General features: G+C 38.1%; 1 pseudogene; it reads left to right on the top strand.

Moving 5' to 3' along the window:
• LOC103085891 (centrosomal protein of 78 kDa-like) overlaps positions 1–15,622 on the top strand; it is a 31,173-nt pseudogene extending 15,551 nt beyond the window's left edge.
• The last annotated feature ends 7,238 nt before the right edge of the window (positions 15,623–22,860 follow it).

The following is a 22,860-nucleotide window of genomic DNA, read 5'->3' as shown; positions in this document are numbered from 1 at the left end:
AGTCTTATGCTTTTTAGGTTTTTCTTTTTTTTTCCCTTTGTCTCAAAAGTATGTAATACTTTACTGAGTGGTTGGGAATAAAGTTTGCAGTATTCAGTGTATTCAATTTTAGTACCTAAATAGAATTAAACTGTTGCTGTAAACTGGAATAACACTTTGTTACTGACAAGTTTTAGAACGCATCAGTTCATCAATTTCCTGTTTGAGAAGATTGTAGTTAATGATTTTAAGAATGTGGCTATAAACCTCCAATTGACTCAAGAAAAGCAAATAAGTCAAGATTGACAAATGTATAGGCTCTTCATCTTATTGTGTGTGTGGGTTTTTATTTTCCTTTTAGTTATTTGTCAAGGTGTAAAGAACTCTATCACTCTTAAGACAGTAAACTTCACAGGGTATAATCTGACATGGCAGGGAGCAGATCACATGGCCAAGAACTTAAAGGTGATTTTATGTTTAAACTTCCATGAAAACATGTGATTGAAGCACATTAACATATTGATACAGATGGCAGTGCAGCTTTTGTTTTGTTGAAAGAATATGACCAAATGGTAATGTGAATTGCTATTGCATAAATTATAATGTTGAATCCCCAGTTCTGCACTTGAGTTTAACAACTCTGTGGTTTTCTGTCTTATTCCTGAGACACTTAATCTCAGGTCCATCCTCGTCACACAGAGTGGTAAATTAGAGAACGATTAATATCACCATTTACAGAAGTGAGACTGAAATCTCAACCATCCTGAACATAGGATCTGAAGGGGCCTCTCAGCAGTTCACAGTTATTACCAAGCCAGTCGGCTGAATTCTGTTCAGTTTTCTCTGCAGCAGAGCTCTCCAGGTCCTTGTTTTGAGCTTATTTCTTTTTATACACAATTCTGTATGGATACTGTACATAATATTAAATAGTTGTATTAACTGGGTTTAACTGGTGATGTATTTACATCAAGATCTAACTTCGTTTTGTTGATATCTTTTTAGGGGCTTTGCATTCATCAAAGCTCGTGATGTATGTAATCAGTTGCTCGTGTGTAGCTATCATATTTATGATATATAGGGCTTGAATTGGGAAAGGTGGATGGTCATTCTCCTTGCTTTTTAAACTGACAGAGCCTTACAAGAAGCATTTCCCTCTCTGAAATAAATCCATGTAAAACATGTTTGGTCGCTCTCCCAATGCAACTGTGTAGTTGTGTGGATTTGGCACACAACTGGCAGCCTTGTGGTTGTCTGTAAACAAGGAACCCTGTTCTCCAGTCCACAAATCAGCTGTTACCCAGCTAATCGAACTTGACTGCCATTTCTGACCCCTCACATGGAGCTGTTATATTCAAGAATGTTCATATGTTTTCAAGAAACGTTGTTTGTGGGCTATATGTACAAATTCCTGATCTGAAAGCCAATATAAAGCAACATCTCTCAAACCTCTGCTCTCTCACCAAGGCCACACACATTCCCTCGCTTCTGGCCTCATGGCAAGCTAATACTGTCAGTATCAGATTCTCCTTCCCAGTGGTTCTGGGAGACTGCATAGTTGCTCTGTGAAAGGCACCACTGCTGAGGTTGAGAGAAGAGCATCTTGGGTGTCAGTCCTGCCCTTGCATGCCCAACGAGAGGGGTGTGCACCTCGTTCTCCTGTTCGGATTTTCCTATGCTGCTGGTTTGCTGCTTGTTGTCAAAATGATGTCCTAGTGACATCTGTGTAGTTACATAATCCCAGCACACTTCTCTATGATCTGTAGACTTTTATGGGGTTGTGGCCAGGTCAGGTTTTAAACGTTTGGAAATGTCCAATTGAACAGCATTGCAGTGGCAGTGAAGCTTGACAGGAGAATTGTATTAGTGTTACCCTAGTTTTGGCTTCAGGGTGATGAGAAGATGAAATTTTTGATGGGTCAGTTTTAGTTATATATGTCTATGTGACTGACTTTTTAAAATTCTAACATCTATTATACACAGCTTAGATATGTTGACTTTCTGATTCTTTATCAGTCCCTTTACTGATATATTTCCCTCCGAAAAACTACATTTTCTTCGAGACTGTTTTTGTCTGATAATGAAAAATAAATTTTTCACTTGCAGTATAAAGTTGATCTGAGAAAAAACGTTTACCTTGGATCTTCCCTTGGCTTCTGTGAAAGAAACTTAATAAAATAATATGGGCAATTCCCATTACTAATCCTAACCATGTACAACAGAGGTCTGTACAGTAACAGCAAAAATAAGTTACTGTACTTTTAATTAGCCAATGCCTGTTTTAGACTAAGGAGCAGTGAGAGACGTTTATAAATAATGATACCTCAGATCACTTTAGTTAAATGTCCTCTAATATTTGGATATTCGGTATTTGGCTTGTGTTATGTTTTATACAATCTTGTTTTCTTTCTTTGCACTTTAGTTTAACAACTCTGTTGTTTCTTATCTTCTTCTTGTGACACTCAGGTCCATCAGAATTTCCTGTGACTGTGACAGTAGAGAGTCCTTCCTCCACAGAAATCAAAGAGTCGATGATTCCTGAGAAAGTGTTCAGGAAGAGCCAGAGAAAATCCGTTTTAAACAAGAAGCATTGCCGGGACAAAGTTATCACTTGAAAGCTATAGAGAAGATTATTTTTGAAACGGAAGCCTGATTACAGCACGCCACAGCTTGTGTGAGGGTTCTGTTTTCCCCTCCCATCTGCATTGTATCCCCGTGAATGGTTCCTTAAGCTTAGAGCAGGGTGAATGGTGGACACTTGAACCCTAAGAAATAAAAATCAAAACATGTCGTTAGTACTATATTTTCCTTTGCTTAGAACTTTAGTATATTAGATTTAGGGAGAACCTTAGTGATCATACGATAAAGAAATTGAGTTCTGAATGAATGTAGTCAGCTGATTCAGTGCTCTTGTTTTACAGATGAGAAAATTGGCAGTTCTAGTTGAACTCTCTTTGTATAAGAGGAAAATATGGCCTCATTTTAAATAAAGGTAAAGTTGAAAAAAGATTTCATGTTGATATTCTCCTTTCCTAAAATAAAAAATATCAAGAAGCTACATTCTATTACCAAATAAACCTGACCTCTAATGTCATTCCATACTTTGTTTGTTTGTTTGTATGGACAGAAAAGAAAAACTGATTTTCATAAGAAATTTTTGCACCTCAAAAACAATATATTTATTTTATTTCAACTGTATTGCAGAGCTGAACATTTCTAGTAAATAAAGGAACACCATCTAGGGGGACCTTGTCTTTGTGCTACAAAGTCCATGTTTAATTTTTAAAAATTATTTAATATGATTTTCCTTTCATATGAAACATGAAACTTGACAGGTTTCAGAACTAATTATACCATTATTGTAGGACTATGGGAATTACTCTTTGATTTTCAAAAGAGAAAGTTAGAAATTAAAGTTAATGGTAATGTAGAGAAATTTTAAGAAAAAAACTTAGAAAATTATGAAATGTTAGACTAGGAGAAATCTATAGTTCATGTAGAGTTACCCCCTTTCATTTCATAAATGAGTACCTACAATTTGTAGCACGTAAGTGGTTGATTAGTAAATGGCAGAGTATGACAAGGCCCTAGAGCATCTAACCCGCCTTCCTTGTCATTTTAGATGTGATGGATTCATTTCCTTCACGAGTAGACTAGGAGATTGTATTTGTAAAAGCAATGATAGACACTGGGGAAGACCAAGAAGTTTAAACACTGGGACCACAGAATAGCAGATTCAGAATGCACTGAGAACCCTTTCTTTCATCTCTTCTCCGTTTTCACAAGATACTACAATGATGGTATCAAAGTGTTTAAGTATATAAGCCCCCAACAATCAAGAGATTTCAACATAGTTTTGAAAGGCGGAAGACAAGTGGAAGAGTGTGAAACTGAAGCAGTAGAACAGAGGAAAAGCATCACCTAGAATATGCACGGGGACCACCTGCAACTGAGGAGTATTCTGACCCCACCTGCAGAAGTAGCCCCATGCTCATATACGCATGTAGGAGAGAGGGTGGAGTTAGTTAAAAGTGTGACAAATATGGGAGCTCATTGAAAGGTTGTGTTTGCAGGAGTGGACTCCCAGCCCCACCCTCACGCTCCTGAAATGAGATGCTTTCATTTTGAAAACAGTGAAACTGGTGAGAGCTAGGGCAGCTAGTGTGAGTTTTTACACCCTAGAAAATTGTGTTTGTGGGGGAATCCTATGACAGTTACTCCCCGCTTCTTCCTGCATAAGAAACCAATCAATCATTGACTTCAGGGAGCTTTCTGCCCTCTTTTTTAAATAGAAAATAACTGTCATTTGCCTGATAGTTGAGTAAAGCTTACAACATGAGAGGGGGGGGAAAAGTGCGAAAACATATCCTGGTAGGACCGGGGACAATTTAGGGAACAAAATAATTTAAGAAAAAACCCTAATTAGTATTCTGAGGGAGAGTTAAAAAGAGCTAGCAACTATAAAAGAAGACTAGTGTGTTAATTAAAAAGAGAATGGTCAGAAAGCAAGAGAGGTCTTTTGGAAATGAAAATATGGTTGCTGAAATAACTTCAGTAGGAATCTAAAAAATTTCTCATTATATAAAAAAGAAAGACACAATGGAAAATGTGATAGCAATATGTTAGAGAGGCTGCATGTGGGAGATACAACATGTTACTATTAGAAACTCCAGACCCAGAAAAAAAATGGAGGGAAGCTGTCAAAGGGCAACAAAATCCCCCACAGCTGAAAGTAGACATCAGGCCTCTGACTGAAAATAGTTACTCAAGTTTTGAGCAAGATGAACAAGAATAGACTCATACCTAGGCACCCTTCACTATGAAACTTTAAAATACTGAAAAAATAAATTAACATAGAATAAAATACTGACAAGATACATCAATTCCAGAGAGAAAAATACTTGTCACCTAAAAAAACAAAAAGTTAAAATCTGACTTTTTCATACTTGTCATCAGCACCATGGATCCTGGAAGGCATTAGAAAGATACCTCCAAAGTTTTTCAGGCACATAATTTTCACCCTAGGGGTTTGTATCCAGCCAAACTATCAGCCATAAGTGGAGGCTGAAGAAGATATTTTGTACACAAAGAAATTTGAAAAACTGACCTCCTGTGCTACACTTTAAGCTATTTATTGAAATAATCCAGCAAAATGAGGCAATAAACCAAGAAGGAAGGTAATAGGGGATTCAGTGCAGAGAGCAGCTAGTCTAGATTGGAGAGGCTTCTATTGATTGTGTGATTGAGAGCTTAGAAACACCTTGAGGCATATCGTACTTACTAGGCATTAGGCACTGTTGGAAGGGAGGAGGGAGAGGAAGAGGAGAAGGAACTTCAACTCCAGAGAAGAAAAGGCTATACTGACATAAACCTGAAGCAAACTAAGCTATGGTTGATTTTTAACCTACTATTGGTGAGGAAGAGAAGAATCCACTTAAACTTGACACTATAGATGTTCCCCTTTTCAGCGACACACAGGGGTAATGACCACCTATCTAATTTGTTGTCCAAACCATAACTTGTCCAAACTCCTTACACTTCAATAGTGTAAGGAGGCGCTCTAATGCTGTAACATCAGGACAACAGGTATAAACTGGAACAGCCCAAGGCGGCTTGGGGTATGTGGTCACCCTGCACAAGGGCAGTGACACTGGCAGAGTATGGAACGAGGTGTAGTCTATACACAGAGACAGTACATCTGCAGTGAGCAATATTAATTTCATTGTAATAATGGCAAAACTGTCTTGGTTTGCAGCTTTTATTGTCAACTTGCATGTAATAACAAATAACTAACCTAAACTATACTTAGTATGTATTTGCATTAACTTGGTATGTACTGAAATGTACTAGTATGTACTTAGTATATATTAGGCTCTAAGTGTTTTTGCATATATTAACTCATTTAATCCTCTGAATAGCCTTATGAGGTTGGTGCTAATATCATTCCCACTTTAGAGAAAAGGAAGCTAAGACAGGGAAGGAACTTGCCCAGGCTGTACCTAATTTAGGGTTGGATAGAGGCTTTGAGTTTAGGCTCTCTGCCTGTTCTCTTAAACCTTACTCCCTACTGACTTCCAAATAACAGAAGACTTAACTGCACATAGAACAGAATATGAATTTCAACTTTGACAATGCAAAAGCTAGGTTTGGAAGGTAGACAGGAGGTAGAAAAAAGGGAAGATGGTATGAATGTCCTCATTTTACAAAGCGTGACGTTGAGAGAGTTTATAGTTGAGCAACAATGTAGGTTTTTAAGTATATCACTACAAGTCAAAGAGATCATGAGCAGTGGAATAACTAATGATGACATAAATTTACTGAGCAGTGTGGACATAGGAAGAGTGTAAAGAAACTAAACTCTTACTTAGTAAAATAGAAAGTGAACAGATAATGCCTCCAATTTAGTCAGAAAATAGTCATGTAAGAGTATTACTTGGAAATGGAAAATTCAAAATAACAATAGTTGGACCTCCCTGGTGTCGCAGTGGTTAATAATCTGCCTGCCAAGGTAGGGGACACTGGTTTGAGCCCTGGTCCGGGAAGATCCCACATGCTGTGGAGCAACGAAGCCTGTGCACCACAACTATGGAGACTGCGCTCTAGAGCCTGCGAGCCACAACTACTGAGCCCACGTGTCACAACTACTGAAGCCCGCCCACCTAGATCCTGTGCTCCACGACAAGAGAAGCCACTGCAATGAAGAGTAGCCCCCGCTCACCGCAACTAGAGAAAGCCTGCATGCAGCAACGAAGACCCAACTCAGCCAAAAATAAATAAATAAGGATAATGAATAACAATAGTTGACATAAACCTCATAAAAAAGGAAATCCAAACAGCCAGTAAACACGTACGACTTCATTAAGTAATAAGAGAAAAGTGAGTCAAAACCAATGAAACTACATGCCAATCAGTTTGACAAATACATAAATAAAGTGTGGTAGTATCAGGTATTGTAGACCTGGAGTACTATGGGAATCTTCTACCCTGCTTATACTGGAGTATAAATCGACACAACTACTTTGGAAAGCATTTAGCACTCTCCATCAACTGAAGGTATATAATTAGCCTGTGACCCAGCATCTCTCACCCACGCCCTGTGTAAATGCACCAGAATAACCGGTGCAGCAGGATTCCTGTCCATGATTTGCATTAGCACAAACTGAAAACAAACTAAATGTCCATTAAGAGTCAAAAATTTAATAAATTATGTGTATTCGTACAGTGGGAAAACTATTAAGCAATAAAATTGACTGAATTAGAGCTACAGGCTGCAATGTGGATGAATTTTTTGAACCAATGTTGAGTGAAAGAAATGATAGAAAAAACTTCATATACTATGATCGTCTACATAAAGTTAGATGTTTTCAAAACTAAACTCTTTTGTTGGGATGCATGCAGGTTAAAGGAAAGGAGTGTCAAGAAATGAGGATGGTGTTTAACTGGGAAGAGGGAAGGAGATTGTGTTGGGAAAAGGATATGGTGGGGGTTTTGAGTTGCTGACAAGTATCAATACTTTCAGATTCGAGTACTGGTTATGTAAGTATTTCTTTTTATTTGTCACATTGACAGTTCTGTTCTGTGCACTTCTCAGTACGCATATCGTATTTTACAATTAAAAACCTGAGTAAAGAATTGGTCGCTTCTTGAGTGCTGGATGTGGGAGTGGGATGAGACTATTTCATTTTAAGCCCTTCACTGTTTGTTTGCGTTCACATGTTATTCATTCAGCATTAATTGAACATATGCTGTGTACCAAGCACTCTTCCAATTTTATATGTTTTAACTCATGTAATCCTCACAAGAACTCTGTGATATGGGAGCTTATCTCCATTTTATAGATGAGGAAGTTGAGGCCTAGAGTTATAGAACTTGTCCAAGGTTATATAGCTAATGGGTAGTGCCAGGCCCATTTGCCTCAGAGAATCTGAATTTTTACAATATAATCTAAAAGAGAAATTTAATTGCTAATTATAAGAAAAACGATTGCACATTAAGGAAGATGACAAGTTTTCATCTATCCAGTTAGAGAAAAACACACAGTCTGTCTTTCACACACGTACATCTTGTATTGGCAGGGATATTCCTTATTAAGCAATTATTTATTGACCACCTATGTTGTGCTAGGCACAGGTGCTGGTTATAAACACTTAATAAATTACACCCCCTATCTTCAAATAATTTGCACTCTAAGTGAGGAAATAAGCCAACAGGTGTAGTAGAGGTTATATACCAAGTGATACATCGCTGATGGCAGTATAAAATCTCAGAAATCTTTTGGAAAGAAGTTTGGAGACAGGTACCTCAGAGCCTTAAAGATGTTCATTTGCTTTGACATCAAACTCATTTTTATGGATTTATTGCAAGAACGTTATTCTCAATATGGAAAAAAGCCTTCATGCATAAAAATGGTTATTTTGTCTTATAATATTGAAAAGTTGGAAAGAATTTAAATGTGTAAAGTGGTTAACAAGTAAACCCACTCAGTGGAATATTTTGTAGCCTACACAAAAAAATCAAGGTTATGAATCCCCTGATTATATGAGAAATGATTGATTTCAGTGTTAAATGGAGAAAAGGTGAACATAAAATTTGATATCCAATATGATGGGAGCTTTGTCCCAGAAAAATCACCCTAGCCAGTGTACAGAAGGGAGGAAGGAGAGCAGATGACAGGAAGGAAAATTATTCCAAAACCTTATCATTAGTCTTACTTATTTAATAGAATATCAAGCAATTTTACTTTCTTTTTTGGTTCCATATTTCCATGTAAGGGACATGAATTATTAATACTTTGTGGAAGGAGGGTACACTTTTTCACAAAAATTTAACACTGTGTTCTAATTCCCTCCACTAGAGGGAGAAACTATTTCATGTAATTGCACTTTGATGTGCTATTTAGAACCAGTCAGGAAGTTTTACTCTACTTTCCTCTGACTGTGGTGAGGGTTTTTTTGTTTGTTTGCTTATTTGTTTAGAAATTCTTTGAAATCGGTTTTAGAAGATTTATTAAACCATTATATTGAAAGTAGAGGAATTTTGCAATTTTTTCCCCTTTTTCCCCATTGAAAACTTGGCTGGTTTTAGTAATGAAACATTAAAGAATTTGAAGTTCTTAGAATCTCAGTTTTTTAAACATGATCTGAATATAAAAATATATGTTCATTGAGTAAATTTTTGAAAACAATAAACAACTCATTGAAGGAAATAAAAGCCACCTCTGCATGTACACACACCTAATCTGCTCTTTTGTCTGAAAAAAGTATGAAAAATATTTTGTCTTGTCACTAAATACTCTTCTACATCAGAGAATTTGATTAAGCTTATGCATCATCTCCCGGGAAAAACGCACAGATGTATTTTGAATGTAGAACTCCTGAAGCCCATTCATTAACTCTGGTTGAGACCTGTTGTCATTATTTTCTTAATGGCTTCATAGCGCATTCCTTCAGACGGTGAGCTGTTTTTCTTTAAACCAGTCCCAATTTGGAGGCTCTGAGCTTTCTTCTAGGGTTTGGTTATAAACAATCTTATGACATCATGTTGGTAGATAAATCTTTACCCACATCTTTGATTTCCTTAGGGTAAACCCCTGATGTAGGATTGTTGTTAGGTACAAAAAGCTACTCTCCAGAAAGTGATACCAGCTCCTTTCCCAATGATGGCATATAATAGAGTTCCTCATTCTTTAAGTGATTGTTCAAAGCAGTTAAAATGTATAAATATACCTTACTGCTTTCATAAGTGTAGGTATTCGGATTGTTTATCGCTGCATAGGAAACCACCCTGAAACAGTGACCTAAAACAATGACAATCATTTATTTTGTTCATGAACCTGGAGGTTGAGAAGAAAATATTAATTCTCTTACTACACTCTTACTGACTGAAAACAATACCTATTTGACTAGCTCACAGTTCTGTAGGTCAGAAGTCCAGGCACAGCATGACTGGGTTTCCTGCTCAGATACACACTGGAACATGTGGGTTCCCTCCCGAGAGTGTTAAAGCACGTGAAATTTAAGTGTAAGACATTGAGCCCCAAACGTTGGATGTTCACCATAGTTTGTGTGGGTCACAGAGCTGAAATCAAGATGTCAGTCTGGCTGTGTTAGCATCCAGAGGCTCTGGGAAAGAATGCCTCCAAGCTTCTTCGGCTTGTTGGCATAATTCAGATTCTGCAGTTGCAGGACAAAGGTCCCCATTTCCTTGCTGGCTGTCAGTTGGGGGACAGTCTCAGCTCCTAGAGGCTTCTCGCTTGCCTTCCCTGCTGCAGCATTGGACTTCTTCAGAGCCAGCAATGGAGAGTCTCCCTCTTGTCCCTTTTGTACTTCAATTCAGGAAGAGTTCAGGTCCTTTTCATGGGGTGCCTGAGTAGGTCACATCCACCTAGAATAATCTCCCTATCTTGAAAAATCAACTGATTTTGAATTTAATCCCATCTTCAAAATCCCTTCATTACAGCACCTAGATTTAGAGTTTGATCGGATAAGTGGAAGGTTTGTGTACTTCAGTAAGTAGGAATCTTGGGGGCTCTGTTAGAATTCTGCCTATTGCAAGCAGTGTCCCCACTTCAAGGACCGAAGTGTCTTAGTTCCTAAAACTCCTAAGAGAGTTTATCAGTGTTCATTTTATTTCAGTGACCTTGGTGAATGGGAAGACTACCACCTGCATGAACAGGAATGGCACCCAGCTTCCTGAGTCCACAGTGTGCCTCTGCTACTTAGTGGTGTGACCTTGGCTGTGCTGCTCTACTTATTCTACTTCTCTGCCTCTGTTTCCCTCATCTGTAAAATAGGGCTTCCCTGGTGGCACAGGGGTTGAGAGTCCACCTGCCAATGCAGGGGACATGGGTTCGTGCCCCGGTCCGGGAAGATCCCACATGCCGCAGAGCGGCTAGGCCCGAGAACCATGGCCGCTGAGCCTGCTTGTCTGGAGCCTGTGCTCTGCAATGGGAGAGGCCACAACAGTGAGAGGCCCGCGTAACGCAAAAAAACAAAACAAAACAAAACATGGAGTTGGTGATCGTTCTTTCCTCGTAGCGTTTTTTGTTTGATAAATTTATTTTATTTATTTATTTTTGGCTGCGTTGGGTCTTTGTTGCTGCTCGCGGGCTTTCTCCAGTTGCGTCGAGCGGGGGGCTACTCTTCGTTGCGGTGCGGTGGTTTTTCTTATTGCGGAGCACAGGCTCTAGGCGCGCAGGCTTCAGTAGTTGTGGCACGTGGGTTCTAGAGCGTAGGCTCAGTAGTCGTGGTGCGCGGGCTTAGTTGCTCCGCGGCATGTGGGTTCTTCCCGGACTAGGGCTCGAACCCGTGTCCCCTGCACTGGCAGGCGGATTCTTAACCACTGTGCCAGCAGGGAAGCCCCCTTTTAGGGTTTTGATGATTAGATTATTTCATACCCAGGGAACTCCAGGAACAGTGCTTGACTGTGAATTGCTTTAAAAGTGATTACTTTTTAAAAACATGCTTTTGAATCTGCAATTAGGCAATTCATGTATGTTAAGCATGTTCATTAATAGGACTTCCTGCTATAAAGAGACCCACAAATAAAAACAGAATTTTTCTTTCTTGGTCTTAACTTCTTATTTGTGACTTACTATGTTATACGCATATGCCTTTTATGGTGGGCTGCCACAAATTTATGTTGGGAAGAGTGGAATTTAAATAAATCTTTACTATGCTAATGTGATAGATTTTGATAATTCATTTCACTGGCATGGTATGATATTACCAGTAGCAGACTAAAATCTGAGTTCCCTTCTGGCTCTGCCCCTAAATCCTGATGAGACCAATAGGTGGAAAGGCTTTGGGATATTATACCATGAATTAGTTATAATATTGACTCTGTTTGTTTAGGAAAACCTGGAGGAGTGCCTAAAGCAGTTAAAGGAGGAAAGAGTAATAAGACTGAAGGCTGATAAACGAGTCAGTGAGGTAAACAAGTTTCTTCTTCTGCTTTAGAGTGTTTTGCTTTTATTTCGATTTGATTTTAAGCCATATACACATAATTTGTAAGCTTTAAAACTGTAATATGTTGCAAATTAGTTGTATCATATGGACTTTTGCATTTACTGGTATTTAGTGATCATATGATCTATCTTCCAGAAAGCACGTTTTTAAAAATGTGAAAATCTGGTTTTGTGTATGTGTGTGTGTGTGTGTGTGTGCGTGCTTTTATATGACATTAGCTTATTTCCTGTTCATGATTCTTTGATTCAAGAAGGCACTTTTTGTGCATATACTGTATATACAGTAACATAAAAGACATGATGAGACTCTCCTGGCAATGAATTAGGAAAGTGAATCATTTAAATAAATTTAAGATACTGGAAAACTTCTAAGAATGCAATGAAAGATAAAAATATATACTATGAGAATTACATTAGGTAATGTGTATGAAAGCAGGGCATAATCTAAAAGGTTCTATCTAAATATAATTTATCACAGGGTGAGAGTAGGGAGGAATTTTTGAAAGTGCATCCATTGGATTGGCGGACACTCATTCAATAAATGTTGAGCACCTGCTCATGTAAGGCAAAAGGGGCATCATGTACATTAACAGCCTTTCTGAGAAATACTAGAGTTGAGCTTACAGGGGGTTTTAAGCGCATAGATGATGAGCAGAAGGGGAAGAGTGCGCAGGGGGAATACTTTCAAAAAGCCAAAGAAAATATTGGTGATTGTACGTTTAATAAATTGGGTTGGGTGTGATTTAGGACTTTTAAACATAAGCATTAGATACTTTGCTCACTAAAGTTAATTCTTAACGTGCAGCAGAGTTTTAATATGTTTTATTCAAATCAGATTCTATATTTCATTTTCTAATTTAAGGGAAACTTAAAGCAGGTAATTTTCTAATGTGGAATGAGGCTCCATTATGAATTGAACTAGTTAGAAATGTTATCTTTTGTGAAAGATCATTAATAAAACAATAACTTTGGTTTATTTATATACCACCTAAGTGTTATATAGGAAACTTTGTTGGGTGCCTGTGGGTTTTGGTTACTATGTGATATGGTCTCTGTCTTTACTGGTGGAGAGTTAGGTTAATTACAAATTAATTACATTTTGAGAGTTTTAGTTTTGTTCCTTGAAAATAGGCAAGACTACTTTTGATGACAATGAGAAAAAATCATGTCAGACATTTTTAGTCTTCTTTTATAGCTGAAACATGAAAATGCCCACTTAAGAAATATGAATTTCTCTTTGTCTGAAGCCCTCATGCCCACTCATTGACAAGCATGATCCTGCATGATGAAGGTGTTTTGGGCAGCATTGAGAATTCTTTTCAGAAATTCCATGCTTTCTTGGATCTCCTTAAAGATGCTGGGTTAGTTCATTTCTCTTCATGGCGTTCTTCTCTTTACGACTATAATGATAGTTTGCTGAGAAACTGGAGCAATTTTCATCACTTCCGTGGCCATATTTAGTGTAATTATAGGTAATATAGTTGACTTTTTTAAATGAGGAATTAAATTTTTTAAGAAATGCAAATAGGGAAGCCTGCTTTGGTAGAGTGGGGAGCTCATTATAAAAGAGTAACCTGTAGATAGAGTAATTAGTAGGTGTAGTTTTTTGTAAAGACTAAATTGAAGGCAGGTTTCATTGAAAATATTCGGGAATGCATAAGAATTTTCCTATCTTTCACTTATTTTGCTTGTTTGATAAGTCTGAATTAAAGTTATTTTTGCCTTAGACATAAAAATTATTATTAATCTGCAGGGGAGATATAGGTCAGTGGTTCTCAACTGGGAGCAATTTTGCTGGAAGAGGGAAGTGGAGATTGATAGTTGATGGAGTGGTGTTTTGTCAGTGAATGAATTGGTGTTGGTGTTGGGAAGGAAGGAAAAAACACATTCTTGGAAACTGGAGGAAAGGTGGTAAAGAAGTGTGGGAATAGAGGTGTGAGAGGTAGTGGATGAGGTTCATGGTAGATGTTGAAGCTGCTAGTCAGACAGTGTTTAAAATGCAGTTGTAATAGGTAAGGAGATGGGATGTGTCCTAGAGGATGAATCTGGAAAGGTCTGAGAATTTGGGGGAGAGAGAGGCTTGTAGTCTGGAGTAGGATGTTGGCTTTTAAGATGTTAGAAGTATTTCATGATTGTAGGTCTGGGGAAATCTAAACTGCTCTTATGTGATTGTAATAACCTTTGTCTTTTCTCCTTTCCTCCTCTGGTCCAGGCTTGGGCAGCTGGCCACAATAGCTCATATAGATCAGTCAGATTTTCATTTACTAGGTCGTCCCCAGATGTATTCTACTGTTAGTAGTCCACGTAAAGAAGAAAAGAAGGCACTTGAAGAAGAAAAATCAGAATCAAAACAGGGTGCCCCAGGACAAATGCAAAATATCCAAGTAAGTGGACAGAACAGCACTTAATGATTCTAAGAGTGATTAGCAAAAAGGAAATGACCAAGTCAGGGAGAAAACAATAATTATCAGTCTCTAATAGTTTACATGCTCAGGAGCTAGAAGACTCTGGAGTCCTTTCCCAACCTGAGATTAGTAAATGTGGGCCCATTTCATGATACTGTATTGTTGTAAATAAGGAGACTGGAAGTTCTTTAGGAAATTTATGAGTTAAAGAAAACTATCCTTAATGAAGAAAGAAAACATTAGAAAAAATATTCCAGATTTTAAATTGTATAAATGTCTATTCTATTCATATTTTATCTAGGTTTCTATTTGTATGCAGTCAGCTTACAATGAAGGAACACTAATGAAGGTACACATACTGATATAATTTTTAAAATAAGTAATCCAGACCTAGCTAATAAGTAACATATTACAGCAAAGCACCTGGTTATGGGAATGGGAGGGGAAAACCTGTCAGCTTTTCCCCTAGCCTTACTTGGAGCCCCCATCAACAAATCTCAGACTGGTCTTGGGAACTGACAGCTTGAGAACACAGTCTGGTCACAAATTATATACTGCTTGCATGTGCCTGGAGGATAGAAAAGAAATTAATTATCTTACAGAATAGGGTTTTATTTTTAGTGAGGGAAAGGAAATGGGTAATAACTACCCCAGTCATCAAAGTCTGAAAATGTAGCGGACATAGCTTTGGATATAGCTAGGTTAAGCTGAGAATCACTTGGCAAGATATAATTAGAAAAAAACTGGCTCTGAAATCTTCTGAATATTGACTGTGTTAATAATAAGATCACAGAGTAACATTGAAGTTTTGAACTCTACTTTTTAATGGTTGGCTTTGTTCATCACTGAATTTTTGTCTTGTCTTTTGTTTTTCCCTCCAGTTTCAGAAAATTACAGGTGATGCTAGGATTCCTTTGCCTCTCGACTCCTTCCGTGTCCCAGTGTCTACTCAGGAGGCCTTAGAAATTTCCAAAGACAACCTGGGGGTCCCAGTCACAGAGCAGCGGCAGGAGTCTTTTGAAGATTTCATTGCTAGAACATGTTCTCCCTTCAGCAGACGTCATTTCTGGAACTGGAAGTCAAAGAAAAGAAGAGGAATTATCTAGAAACAGCAGGTCTTCTTCAGAGACAATGAGCAAAGCAGGTGAATATACCAAAAAATACTCTGCTAAGAAACAACCTGGGAAGGACCTGCATTCCTGCTCTGACTCACCTGTAAAGCAGGAAAGCAAAGGAATTGGGCAAAATAATTCTTTGGTTAATAAACCAATTAAAAGTGAGTCTTCGAAAAAACACATTTCTGTTAAGAAATAGAGTAGAATAGTGACTGTTTCATCAAAGACAACTAAAAGTAAACTCAACCTACTAGAACATTCTGAAAGTGATACTCCTGGATCTGATTGTGAATTTCAAGAAAGCATCCATACTCTATCACGCTTAACATAGGTCTAAATCTTTTAAAATTATGTTTTTGCCTTCAAATTTTAATAAATTACTTATGTTTTTATTATAACACATGGTGTTTTCAGTTACTTGACTGGAAGCCATTAGAGAAAGATTTATCTATACTTTTTTTATTATAATGAAAGTTTTGGTGTACTTTTCCTTGTGACACTTTGCACCATTCATTCAGCTAGTGTTTACTGAGGGCTTCATATGTACAGTACTTTTCTGGGTGCTATTGCTTTCAACAGTGAACAAAATAAAGCCTTTACTCTCCTGGAACTAGCACTCTGTGTTGGGAGAAAACATAAACAACAAAGCAGGGTAAGGGTTAAAAAGAGATGGGAATAATAAATGGAATAGTTTTACCATTTGGTTAAACATCAAACTATTATAAATTACATGGCCAGAAGCCATTGAGGTATTTTAATTCACAATAACCAGAGAGCCTCAAAATTTACCAAGGCACTTAACCGTGTTTATGGATTACAGCAATGCTCTGAGGTAGGGAACTGTTACTATCCCCATTTATAGATGAGGAGTCTGAGGAGACATGATGTGAGTTGCACAGAATTACACAGCTGTAAGTAAGTGGGAAGCTGTGATGTGACCCGAACCCATGCTCTTTTTTTTTTTTTTTTATGTATGGACTTTATTATGTTTCATTTGTTTCTGATTTATGTGAATTTTTTCTTTAAAGATTTTTTCTGATGTTGACCATTTTTAAAGTGTTTATTGCATTTGTTACAGTATTGCTTCTGTTTTATATTTTGGTTTTTTGGCCACAAGGCATGTGGGATCTTAGCTCCCCGACCAGGGATCGGACTCTCACCCCCTCCATTGGAAGACAAAGTCTTAACCACTGGACCACCAAGGAAGTCCCCCTTATGTGACTATTTTTATGACAATTTTTTTAAATTTTATTTTTTTATTGACGTATAGTTGAATTACAGTGTTGTGTTAATTACTGCTGTACAGGAAAGTGACTCAGTTACACATTTATATACATTCTTTTTCATATTCTTTTCCATTATGGTTTATCACAGGATATATAGTTCCCTGTGCTCTACAGTAGGACGTTTTTGGGTTTTTTAAAATACATCCACTTTTATTTTAATAAATGTATTTTTTTATTTTTGGCTGTGTTGGGCCTTTGTTGCTGCACGCAGGCTTTCTCTAGTTCGGGTGCGTGGGCTTCTCATTGTGGTGGCTTTTCTTGTTGCAGAGCACGGGCTCTAGGTGCATGGACTTAAGTTGTTGTGGCATCAGGCTTAGTTGCTCTCTGGCATGTGGGATCTTCCCAGACCAGGGCTCGAACCCGTGTCCCCTGCATTGGCAGACGTATTCTTAACCACTGCACCACCAGGGAAGTCCCATGTAGGACCTTTTCGTTTATCCATCCTGTATATACACCAGTTTGCATCTGCTAATCCCAAACTCCCAATCCAATCCTCTCCCACCCCCTCCCCCTTGGCAACCACCAGTCTATTCTCTATGTCCTTGGTTATGTTTCTGCTCACAGACAGGCAGAACCCAGGCTCTTAATTACTTTCTTATCCTATTTCCTTGCTAAGAGAGGAAGGGTTTAAGGAAGGCACCGAGAGAGAAGCCAGTGAGCACTAGAAGTGCAAAACAATGGGGCTGTCAGAAAGCACACCTGTCTCCTTCCCCCATCGTGAGCCGAATTTTTAAATGGCAGAGTATGTAAGAGTATGTGATGACACATCTCTGGATTAAATTATGTCACTGGTAAATCATGTACAGATAAGTCTTTAGTTCATTCAGACTGAAAGGTGAGAGCAGAAAACAGCTGGAGTGTCAGATTTCTTCCAGAAGTTCCTGCCTGATTGTTACTAAGAGGGCTACTACAGTACTAGTTAGTTCATTAGTCATGGATTTGGTGTTAGAGGAGTGAAACAATGAGCAAGATGTAGCGTTGGCCCTTTAGCAGTGGGGTAAGAGGGGAAGACGCACAGCAGATGTCTCATCCTGCACGTGACATGCTGTGACGGGCATATTCAGGGCGTTTGGTCAGTGTTTGTGGAAGAAGACGGGGAGCTGTGAGGCAAAGAAAAGTCATCGAAAGAGGCAGTCCCTAAGCTAAGTCTCAAAGGACTCGTGAAAAACTGGTGAGTCAGCCGGTGAAGGGCAAGGACACTCAAGGCAGAGAGGACAGCGGAAGTCCAGAGCCGTGAGTGTGTGAGGGGTGTGTTACGGAGCCACAGGCACAGGCTCTGGAGGATCAGTGCAGTGTCCCCAGGCAGTGGCAAGTGCCCCTAAAGGAGGCCGCGAGGAGGAGGAGAGCGGGTCTTAACCACCCATGTGCGTGGAGCTGGTTTCCTCAGAAAACAGCTAAGAATGGAAAGCACAAGTTCAGGTGGCATTTTAGACCACTGACGTCAGTATGGTTGAGGAATTTGAAGAAGCCTGGAGACAATTATGCCCCACTCTTCTGAGGAGCAGTGTATTTTATTTTCAAGTGGGACTTTCATGCTGCCACCTCCTCTCCTGTCCCTACTGAAAGGTTTATAGGGCGGCAGAAGGGAGAACCTGGCTTAAGTAAAGTTAATCAGGTTTCTTTACTGTACAGCTCCTCGGGGCTGCTGTAGGCTAGTGTTCATTCTGGATGGTCACAGCAGGTGTATGGTACACAGCCATCCTCAAAGGTATTTGACTCTAGAGTCCTTTTTTAACAGAAGTGTCTAACAACTGGTTCCACCAAACAGCAATTTGGTAACTTCTAGACCAGGTAATAGCAAGAAGAAAAGGGTCTGAAATAAGGTATAGATGAAGGGAGGAAATAAATTCTAATTGTATTTAGGAAATTACAAGCAAGACTTGATCTTGGGAAGTAAGGAAGAAGTAGGAGGAGGAGGCTGAACCCCCATCTGTGTGACTAAGGTTGGGTGGTGGTATCATTGAGTTTGGAAATAGGGGATAAAGAACTGAATTGGGGAAAAGGCTTTAGTTCTGGACATGTTGAATTGTAAATCACCTGTAGAATTCAGGAGACAGACTGGTAGATAACTGGACATGCACATGAAGACATGGAAAGATAAAAATTTGAATGTCATCAGCACATATCAGCAGTCATTAAAATCATGAAAATGGATGAGATTTCAGAGAATTGTGAGTACAGACAACATTTAAGTAATAAACAGAGAAAGAATTCTGGGAAGGAGAGAGGTGATAGAGTTTCAAGAAGGAGGAAGTAGATCACAGTGTCATCCTTCAGAGAATGTGAGTGTCCATCGGATTTGGGCAGTTAGGTCCCCAGTGACCTTAGAGCAGTTCAGTGAAGTGCTGGACAAAAAGCCAGATGGCAATAAATTGAGGGTGTAGGGCTGCCTGTGGGGGCCAGGTGGGTTATTGAAGACAGTGGGAATAGGCTATTCTGAAGGAGTTTGGATGAAAAGAGAAAATAATTAGCAAAAAAGAATATTTTAGAATGAGAAGGACTTATATTTTATATGTTGAAATGAAGGAACTGATAAAGGAGATCCTGAAGATGTAGATAATAATTTAGAGAATTGGGGAAACATGGACATATGAATAAGAAAAAAACCTTGCACAGTATATAAAAATCACTTGTATCCTTCGAGTTGGATGGATACTGGTAAGTTTGGGAGGAAATAAAGGTAAGAAGAGATAGAAGTTAAATGAGTTTATACTGATAGCCTCAGTTTTCTTTGACCCAGATTTTTCAGAGACACATATATACACATACATAATTACAGTTTTAAAATTCTTTCATAGTTACATGTTTTATTAATCACGTCTGAGAAAAGTCATAGATTTTCATTTTGTACAGCATTATCTTGTAAGGACAAGATACAGTGACAACTTCCAAGCTTTTTGCATATCAGAGCTGAAACGGAAAGTATCTCCATAATTGAATTTTCACTTATTTGTAATAAGTTTATCCTTAGGAGGATACTTTCATAGTGTTTGATCACAGATGAGTTTGGGCATTGTTATCACTCAATAATGTTAAGCATCTGTCAGGTTCTCTCCTATACTATATATTAATTTTCTCTCCGAGAAGCAAATATTTATTGGCGGCCTGTGGGAATAAGACACACCTAGGTCCTCTTTCCTTGATATATTCACAAAAGCCTTTGAAACTAAATTTCCAAGTCAGGCCATACTAAGGCCTGGCATAATAAGTTTTCATCGTTAACAGTTTTTTTGTGTTTGTGGGGTATTTTGTCTTTATTATTTGAAGCAAGGATAAGACACTGTCTTAACACAGTAGTTGTCCATTGATTAATAAGTCTGAGAAGACATTGATGAAGCATGGTATTTTGAATATCCTTTCCACAGCATAGGTAATGGGCCATCCTGAAACTCTGGTGAGATGCTTATCATTTTCAGATTTTGGAGTGGCAGAGAAAACCCTATTACACCTTGAATTATCACTAGAAACATCAATTCAGCCAAATAAAAACAGTGCCTCTGCCTACTGAGGTTGTCAATTTCCATCTTAACAAAAGTGAACATTTCTCCTTTACATTAAAATCAAGAAAATTCCCTCTGCCCAGGATGCAATAATGGGGTGCAAGAAAGAGGAAAACTGAAGCTATTCCCTCTTTACACCTGAACAGTGAATTCATTCTGATATCAAATATTTGTTATGATTCTGCTATGGCCAGGTGCTTTATTGTGTTTAGAGATCAAGTTTCTGTTCATTCTTGGTAAGTAAGAAAAATCCATGTTTTAGGACTCTGAATAGTAACTTTATATATTGTATATATATATATATTAAAAATAAATATATATATTATATATAATATATATTCCACCTATTCAACAAAATTGTTATTTTGCATTCTATCCTTAAGTGAGTACACAGTGATATTCTAATGGTCTCTGGAGCAGAGAATAATTCCATGGCAGCTCTGACCTCCAGTCACCTGGTTCTCTGTAACTTAGTCTTTCATGGCCAAGGACTATAATCATTATTTCCATTTGTATTTAGCATCTCAAAATTGAAAGGATTCCATGGACAACAAAATAGTGATTTCATGAAGTGTTTTAGTATGGATAAAATAATAAACTATAAAAATACAAATCATTGCAGTGGTTGAGAGTCCGCCTGCCGATGCAGGGGAAACGGGTTCGTGCCCCGGTCCGGGAGGATTCCCACATGCCGTGGAGCGGCTGGGCCCGTGAGCCATGGCCACTGGGCCTGCGCATCCGGAGCCTGTGCTCCACAACGGGAGAGGCCACAGCAGTGAGAGGCCCGCGTACCACAAAAAAAAAAAAAAATACAAATCATCAGTAAAGCTTTTTCTTTCTGGAGAACTATATTCAGAAATTAATGTAAGCATCTAAGGTGCACGTGTGTGTTTTTTCACCCATGACCATGTTTGTGTGTATGTGTGTGTGTGTGTGTGTGCATTCCACTGCTACAGGAGACATTTAAAATAATATCAGATTTGCTACTATATGAAGTACTGGTTTCTCCCAAGAACTGTGCACTCGCAGGGTTCGTTCAGGAAGGTGAGTGTCCTACCACCACATCGCAGTAATATCTCATCACCTTCGGCAGGAATAATTTACATTTTAACCTTACATGCAGGCGTATTAAATTAGTATTAGTCATTAGAACTTGCTTATTAATAAAACAAGTTGAATTAGCCACTGGAGAATCATATTTGGAAATTCAATGACAATTTTACATTTTTAATAAAGGCTCAGAAATATTATTGCAGAGCAGGTGGTACAGAAAACTGTGGTCAAATTTGACATTCATTAATAATTGAAGTGTGGAACGTAACAGGTGAAAATTGATATTGATTTCTTTCCTCTAATATTTGGAAGAGTTATAAAAGGTAAATAAAATGAGATAACAAGACATATCAAGTCTCAATTATTTGTTTGATCACCTCCTCCCCACATATCACTCCTGCGCATACCATGTTTTGAATAATTCAATGCCTATAGTCTTTCCAGTTCAGTGTATTATAAAACACACTCAAGCTGGGTTTCAATCATATTAGACTGAAAGTTGAACTTTTTATGAAGGATTATTTAAAAACAAATGTGTCTTGAGCCCAACAGCCTTTGAAACCAAACAATCCTGGGAATTCAGTAAGGGAATGTCAACACTGTGGAGAACTTTTGGATTCAGAAAATTCAGTAATCCTACTTGATGTATGTTAACCGTATCAATATTAACAACCTTCTGCTTGATTTCAGCACTGATTTGAGAGCTGAGTTACTACTGGTCTTGTATTTTAACTAGTTGTGAAAGCACTGAGAGAGTTGTTCTTGGGTTGAACTTGACCTGCCTCTGGGAATGCTCTCTGTTCTATCCATCTTGAAAAGCTTTATGCAAGTGCATTTCTCTGCCTTCCTTCTTCTCATCTGCACCCCTTGGGAAAACGATAGATGCTCAAATATAGACGTGAACACTGCAGATGCTCTGTTTGGCAATTGTGCCTTTCAGCTTCCCAATGAAAACTTATATTGCTGACCACCCATTTGACTGAAAAGTGACTCATTTTACTGACAGATATCTGGGTTGAGATGCCAAAAGAATAGGTCATTTCAAATTTCCTTTTTAATTTTAAGTCATAGATTTGTGTTGCAACACTACTTGTTCAAAAGTTAGATCATGAAGGTTCCTTCCTCTGACCTCCAAATAATCAAAATATTCTTCAATAGGCTACATAAAAAGCAAGCAGAATATTCCTAATTATCAATCTTTCTCTTGAGTCATATAGTTCTTATAATTTCAAGGAAGAGAAACTCAAATATAAAGTGTTACAATAGCCAAGCCTACCAGCACTGTTATCTAACCATTCAGCAATTTTCTCTGCCAAGTCACTCTGAACCTTAGACTACTGAGAATGTGTTTTTAATTAATTTTTAAGGTTCTCCTCTTTTGAGTTAAAAGATGGTCACAATTTTTATAAGTAAAATTGAAGAAAACACACAAAATAGAACATCTGAGATATTTCCATTTGGAATTATATATATATAAACATATATATATATATATATAATTTTAATATCTCTACATATATAAAGGCACTGGGATAAATCTCCATCTTCTGTGTCAGTGGG

Source organism: Lipotes vexillifer, unplaced genomic scaffold (genome assembly GCF_000442215.2).
Source record: "Lipotes vexillifer unplaced genomic scaffold, Lipotes_vexillifer_v1.1 scaffold1183, whole genome shotgun sequence".
Taxonomy (NCBI): Eukaryota; Metazoa; Chordata; class Mammalia; order Artiodactyla; family Lipotidae; genus Lipotes; species Lipotes vexillifer.
This window is presented reverse-complemented; position numbering and strand designations above follow the sequence as displayed.